The sequence below is a fragment of the Melanotaenia boesemani genome, chromosome 3 (assembly GCF_017639745.1).
Source record: "Melanotaenia boesemani isolate fMelBoe1 chromosome 3, fMelBoe1.pri, whole genome shotgun sequence".
NCBI classification, from domain to species: domain Eukaryota; kingdom Metazoa; phylum Chordata; class Actinopteri; order Atheriniformes; family Melanotaeniidae; genus Melanotaenia; species Melanotaenia boesemani.
The window spans coordinates 12,442,240-12,449,554 of record NC_055684.1 but is presented as its reverse complement, the minus strand read 5'-3'; the positions used below and the strand labels follow the sequence as shown (position 1 = coordinate 12,449,554).

Genomic DNA, 7,315 nt, shown 5'->3' with positions numbered 1-7,315 from the left:
CGTGCAGCATTTGTACATTTTGCTCTGTGGGAATGTAAAAGTTAAGTCAGTTGGTTCCTCTGCGCTGAACTTCTTTTCTGTGGAAGTGACCTTGTCCAGGCGTTTGATGTAGTTTTTAAAGAAGCGAGTCCTTAAATGCATCAGCTGTGTGATGTGTTTCCATCTGCAGAGTCAGTCTTAGTGTCATTTAATGTTCAGTGAGAGTCTGAGAGGCTTTAGTTTTCTGCTCTGTGGTTTCTGGGAGACGTTAAACTGCAGCAACATGTCGTCATGTGTTACAGGAACTCCTCACCGGAACACCGTCTGGGGAGGTGCTGGACACAAGCCCTCCTCCAGCTCTGTTTCCTCCTTCTCTTTTCCTTTCTGATTATCTCAACCCTTCTCCTCCTCCTGCTGCTCCTTTTCGCTCTACCTCTTCTCCCCCTTCTCTTCTCTCTATTACCACTCCTCTTCCTCCTCTTTCTCCTCCTCCCCCTTCCCCTCCTTTTACTCTTCTCTCTTGTCCCTCTCCTCTTCATCCTCCCCTCTCTTCCCCCCCCTCTCCCCCCCCTCTTCTCGCTTGTCCCTCTCTTCTTCTTCCTCCCCCGACTCCTTCTCTTCTTTCTTGTCCCTCTCCTCTTCCTCCTCCCCCCTCTACTCCCCCCTCTTCTCCTCCTATAATCTCTTTTCCCTCTCCTCTTTATCATTCTTCTCCACCTTCTCCTTTTTCCGCTTTTATTTCTCTTCTTCCTCCTCTTTCTCCTTCTCCTTCTCCTCCCTCACCTGTTCTCTCTTGTCCCTCTCCTCTTCCTCCTCCCCCCTCTTCTCCCCCCTCTTCTCCTCCTCTTATCTCTAGTCCCTCTTCTCTTCAACCTTCTTCCCCTCCTTCTCCTCTTTCCTCTTTTATCTCCCTCCTACCTCCTCTTTCTCCTTCTCCTCCCTCACCTGTTCTCTCTTGTCCCTCTCCTCTTCCTCCTCCCCCCTCTTCTCCTCCTCTTATCTCTAGTCCCTCTACTCTTCAACCTTCTTCCCCTCCTTCTCCTCTTTCCTCTTTTATCTCCCTCCTACCTCCTCTTCCTCCTCCTTCTCCTTCTCCTCCCTCACCCGGTCTCTCTTGTCCCTCTCCTCTTCCTCCTCCCCCCTCTTCTCCTCCTCTTATCTCTAGTCCCTCTTCTCTTCAACCTTCTTCCCCTCCTTCTCCTCTTTCCTCTTTTATCTCCCTCCTACCTCCTCTTCCTCCTCCTTCTCCTTCTCCTCCCTCACCTGGTCTCTCTTGTCCCTCTCCTCTTCCTCCTCCCCCCTTCTCTCCCCCCTCTTCTCTTCCTCTTATCTCTATTCCCTCTCCTCTTTATCATTCTTCCCTTCCTCATTCCTCTTTTATCTCTCTCCTTCCCCCTCCTCCTCCACCTCCTCCTGCTCCTCCTGTTCTCCCTGCAGTTTTGGGTACAGCTAACCCTGCTCCCATCCTCCTGCATCCGGCTAACCTGACCAGCCAGGTAGGTTCTGACAGGAACAGGTGAGAGTGGAGGGAACGGACAAATGTTTATTCTGCTTCGTCCATAAAGATGCTGATCAATGATGAAGATTTCAGAGCAATTCGGGATGAATTCATAGAACTAAATCATTAAATACAATTTGCTTTTTAAGACGTGAAGTGACCGTATTCAAAGTATAACAATAATAATGATAATTAGTGTATTTCTAATGTAACAAAGTGTTTAACATGAGAAATAAGATCTTAACCTGCTGGTACCAGTGGAAAGCTACGATTACTGAGATGTGATTGATCTATATCATTCCAGCCTACAATCATATCCGAAGATTCACTTAACACCTTCTCTGACCAGTCCCCAAAGCAGTTTATCTTTGAAGCCGTAGCAGATGATACAACAAAAATGCGCCTGTTCCATCAGCAAGGGTCCAGTGAAAGTAGTCCAGTAAATAGTTGGTCCACAGCAAGTCTTTTATCCATAAAAAACCTGGTTCAGTTAATAATTAAAGGATTTTAAGGTTCATCCAATTAATAAACAAATGAAGTCAGACAAAAATTCCAAAACCAACAATATGTTCAGATAAACAGAAGATTTCTTTCTAAAGATGAATGACATGAAACATTTTTGATGATAAAAGCTGGTCAGCTGTAACTGATCAAAGTCAACAGGTGAACATGGTCCCGTTCCCCAACTCTTTCCTATAATTGAAGAATGTGTTACTGTATGTGTGAGCTGGTGGGCAGATGTCACCACAGCAGCTTGTTGTTTCACATCTGTTCTGTGTGTTTGTGTCTGCAGGCCAGTGCTGTGCAGGTTTTTCAGCTGCCTGATGGCCAATTTCTGTTCCCTATTGAATACCTGTAAGTAAAGAGGAATCCTGATCAATGATTAGTATCAGCAGCTGAGCTTCTGTTTGTATGTCCACACTGTCTTCCTGTTGTAAAAAGTGTGTGTGTCCCTGCAGGATGCCAGTGCACGACGCCCGCCCCGCTGCAGCCACCCCGAGCCCCTGCTGCTCACAGTAAGTTTCCTCTGGATGCTTTCACTCCAAATCTTCTTCACTTTACTCCTGATCTGTGTCAGTGGATCCGGTTTCTGCCTTTTTGTCTCAATATTTCTCTTTAATATACTTTTTTTAAAAAAAACAAGTCACCATGGAAACACCTGAGCTCTGCTCTGACTGTTTTTTCTTCTGTTTTGTGGCTGCAGGAAAAGGAAGCGTGTAAATGACGAGCTGCCGTATATAAAGAAGCCACCCAACGCCTTCTTGCTCTTCTTGAAGGAGCAGAGGGCGGCTGTGGTGGCTGAGCTCGGCATCACCGGGAGCGCGGCCGTGAACACCGTCTTGGGGGAGAGAGTAAGTAAATGTGATCCGCTAAGAATCCCGTCTTGATGCTGGTTTCTGTTCCTAGAGACTGACAGTGTTTTGTGGTGTGTCCACAGTGGAGGTCCTTGTCTTCTGAGCAGCAGGCAAAGTATTTTCAGGAGGCCAATCAGTTGAGGCGGCAGCACGAGCAACAACACCCCCACTGGTCCAGCATGGACAACTATGTACGTACGCTGTGCTCAGACACGATCACCTCACGGCACTGACGCTGATGAACGGTGACAGCAAAGATTTCCTATAACCTGATATCAGAGGAAAAATCTAATGTGTCTTTTTCTGTGTTTTTAGGGCCAGAGGAGGAAGAGGAGGCGCCAGAGGAGCACAGCTCCCAGCAACTCTGGAGGTAACACAAGACTTGTGTGGTTCACAGCATGTGGTCATGTGATGAAAACAAGGTGACATGTGACCACACTGAGTCATATTTGACTGGATTAGATCCCAGATTGTTAGAACATCGTTGTTGAACCACAGAGAGACACAAACTGAAGATTTCAGAACGTTGTTTAGCACCGTGGAGAAGAAATCAGCTGATTTAGACTTTAAGATGAAGGTCACAGTCAGGCTTAGAATTAAAATCTCTCTCCGTGCAGAAGCTGCTTCTCTTCTTGTAGTTCAGCAGGCTGATGGTGTTTTTCTGTATCTGCGTTGCAGCTTCCTCTTCTCAGCCCGAGATGGGTCTTCAGGGGTCAGCTTCCCCTCACCTGCCTCTGATGTCTGAGGTAAGCCCCGCCTCCTGGTTGATCCTGTTGGGTCCTCCACTGGTGCACCACCTTCAGCCCAGACAGACTCCACCTATTCAGAATTTTATGGAAATTTTTGGCCCTAAAATCCTTAAAGATGGTTGATCAGTTAGTTCCTGTTACTGGCAGGAAGCTTGGAGTCATTCTTGACCAGGATTTGTCTTTTAGTTCTCACATCAAACACATCTATAGAGTAGCTTCATTTCCATTATATCACCAAAATAAGCATCCTGTCCTGAAGTGCTGAAAATCTGGTCCACACATTTCATCTCATCTGGTCTGGACTACTGTAACACCATCCTAACTGGATCCCCAAACCCCTTAAAATCCCTCAGCTGCTCCGAAATGTTGCTGCCAGATTACTGACAAGAAAGAGCACATTTCTCCTGAGTTAGCCTCTCCACACTGGCTCTCTGTAACATTTATCTCAAACATGTGATTGTGTCTTATTTCCCATCATTCCCAAAAGATCGTCAGACTTGTGGTACCGAGAATTTCTGAAACTAGAAACGGGTGGCAGGACTTTTAAGCTTTCAGCCCGCTCTCTGTCTGTCTGGGGAAGAAAGGCTGACATACTTCTTGTTTTTGAGACAAAACTAAAAGTTGACCTCTTTGAAAAAAGCTAATGAGTCATTTATTTATTATCATGATGTTATTCATGTTTCTTCTCTTTTGCAGGCATACGAGTGGCCGTCTTCCAGCTAGGTCCCAGAGGGTTGACCAGAAGCTCTGGGACACTGAGATGACATCAGAGCCACTTCAAGTTTAACATTTTAATGATGTTAAACTTTTGTATATAGTTCATTTTGTTGTTTGATGTTGTGTTGTTTTCTTTGTAGTAATAGTTTAAGTTAATAAGTTTAAAATTAGATAATTGTTTTTGTATATATCATCCTTGTGCAGTGTGGACCAACCACCTGCAGAGCAGCCACCACCCGCCTCCACCTGTAGCCACGACCAACGGCTTAACACCAGCTTCCCGCCTCCACCTGTAGCCACGACCAACGGCTTAACACCAGCTTCCCGCCTCCACCTGTAGCCATGACCAACGGCTTAACACCGGCCTCCCGTCTCCACCTGCAGCCATCACCATCGGCTGAACACCGGCCTCCACCTGCAGCCATCACCATCGGCTGAACACCGGCCTCCACCTGCAGCCACCACCATCGGCTGAACGCCTGCCTCCACCTGCAGCCACCATCATCGGCTGAACACTGGACTCCGGCCTCCACCTGCAGCCACCACCATCGGCTGAATACCGGCCTCCCGCCTCCACCTGCAGCCACCACCATCGGCTGAATACCGGCCTCCCGCCTCCACCTGCAGCCACCACCATCGGCTGAACACTGGCCTCCACCTGCAGCCACCACCATCGGCTGAACACTGGACTCCGGCCTCCACCTGCAGCCACCACCATCGGCTGAACACCGGCCTCCACCTGCAGCCACCACCATCGGCTGAACACCGGCCTCCACCTGCAGCCACCACCATCGGCTGAATGCCTGTCTCCACCTGCAGCCACCACCATCGGCTGAACACCGGCCTCCACCTGCAGCCACCACCATCGGCTGAACACCGGCCTACGGCCTCCGCCTGCAGGAACCACCATCACCATCACCATCATCAGGAAGAAGATCACCTGCAGGAACCACCACCTTCTTCTTCCAACACAGTACTGTACAAAAGTCTTGAGCCACTCCTTTTTCTGTCCTTTCCATCTCCAACGTTGACCTTGTCTTGAGCAGGAGTTTCTGTTGCTTAAGACAAGTTCAACTTTCCTGAAACATTTAAAGCTGTCACTTTTCTACTGTCCTCTATCATCAGGTGTCCAGGCTTTCTGAAGGTCTGGAGCTTTTCTTTAGACGTTGGCTGCTTTTTAACTTATTTTCAATCCAGTTCTTGGACCTGAATGATTTAAGAGGAATGTGTTTGTTTTATTTATGTGTTTGTTTGTTCATATTTATGTGTGTTTGCCTCTTAACACTGACCTCTGAATCATTCAGGTGTATAAAGGCTCCTAACTTAAAGGATGAACCAGTGTCGTGTTGACACAACCAGAAAACTTGAAACCCATTTTAAATTGGCTCTATAGGCTCTTTGTTAGCCGTCTGCCACAAACATTATTATTCGTTTAGATTTCTTTTTTATTTATGTTTGACAGACATGAAAAGTAGTATTTTGACCCAACAATTTGATTCCCAAAGAGTTATCAGCTGAAAACCTGGCATATCCCAGTATGGTATCCACCAAGTCACTGGTTCAGATGGTGTGAACGTCTCCTCTTCTTTCATTCTCAGTTTGTCCAGTTTAGTTGAGGACACACTGTCCACCATGCTGAGACGTGTTTTTATTGCTGTAGATTCTCGGCCGTTTGACTGTTTTGTCCTTGGTGAAGCAGTTTCTGTCTGAGAGTGATGATGAGGGTTTGAAATGAACTAGGATGTCTTGTTCGGAGAAGATCCTGAGTTTCTCAGACACTCCTGCCACTTATGGGATGACAACTTTCTTCCTCCTGTCCTCTTTTCTCTGTTCCAGATGACTTTCCAGAATTTTTAGCTGATTTAATTTAAGTCCAGTTTGGATTAACGGGTTTGAAGTGCTTCCTTAATGTGGTTTTGTTCCTGAAGTTTTCCCTCCGTCCTCGTAGGAACATTTTCAGCCTGGTGGAGTGAGGTTCTAATGATGGACAGTTTGTGTTCTCGTGGGTGGAGTAAGTCAAAACCTGAGTCCCGGTCTGTCTGGGTTGCTGGTAAACATCAGTGTTTTGGACTGTGCGGTCACGTTGAGGAGGATGGAAACCACAACACTGAAGATCACCAGACATCCCCACACCAGGATGCAGTTTTTGACTCACACCACCTACTGGATCACAAACTGTCTGTCGAGGATGGAGGAAAACTTAACAAAACCACATCAAGGAAGCCATTTAAACCTGTTTTTATCCAAACTGAATTTCATCAAATCAGCTAAATTTCTGGAAAAAGCACAAACAGAGAACACAGAAAGAACAGGAGGAAGAATATTGTTCTAGACCTGACAGGAGGGACCAAACATCACTTTCAGAAGGGGGTGCGTCACCTGAAGGTCAAAACATCCAAACACAAGCTGAGTTGCGTCATGTCCCAGCATGGTGGACAGTGTGTCCTCAAATAAACTGGACAAGTTCAGAATCAAGTGGAGAAGTTCACATATCTGAACCTGTGCTCAGTTCAAAACTATACAGCATCTGATATCCAGCAAAGAGCCAATAGTGGAGCTGAAACAGGGATAAAAGGCTGAGGTATGCCAGGTGACGGCAGAACTGGACTGAAAATCAGTGGTAACAGGTCTGATGGAGGGATGAATCCTCCCCAGAGCCTGGATGTAATCATTGTTGAAGAAATGTAGAATCATGTTAACAGAGAAGAGAACAAGAAGCAGCCAACGTGTTTCAGTAAATCTCTGCTTTTTTTCTGACCTTTTTCCCCCTTTTTTTTTTTTTTTTTTTTTTTGGAGTGGCTCCAGACTTTTGTACAGAATTGTGCAAAAGGTAAGAATCAACCTTCCATCCTTGTGATGGACACACACCATCAAATGTTCTTCATGGTAACTTTTGTATATTTAACAAGTCATTTCTGTGCCATGTGAGTAAACTGTACAATACTCTTTTCTTTCCTTTCCCGGTGCCGGGGGTTCCCCGGTGCCTGAGACGTCCTGACTGAGGAGGACATTGTGTC

At 46.5% G+C, this 7,315-nt stretch overlaps 1 long non-coding RNA gene across 1 annotated transcript; it reads left to right on the top strand.

Annotated features, from left to right (window-relative positions):
- The first annotated feature begins 1,333 nt into the window (after positions 1 to 1,333).
- Positions 1,334 to 3,553, top strand: LOC121636301. Its single transcript, XR_006009705.1, has 6 exons — positions 1,334 to 1,475; positions 2,271 to 2,332; positions 2,437 to 2,493; positions 2,682 to 2,829; positions 2,921 to 3,202; positions 3,511 to 3,553. It is a non-coding gene; the product is annotated as an uncharacterized LOC121636301 (long non-coding RNA).
- The last annotated feature ends 3,762 nt before the right edge of the window (positions 3,554 to 7,315 follow it).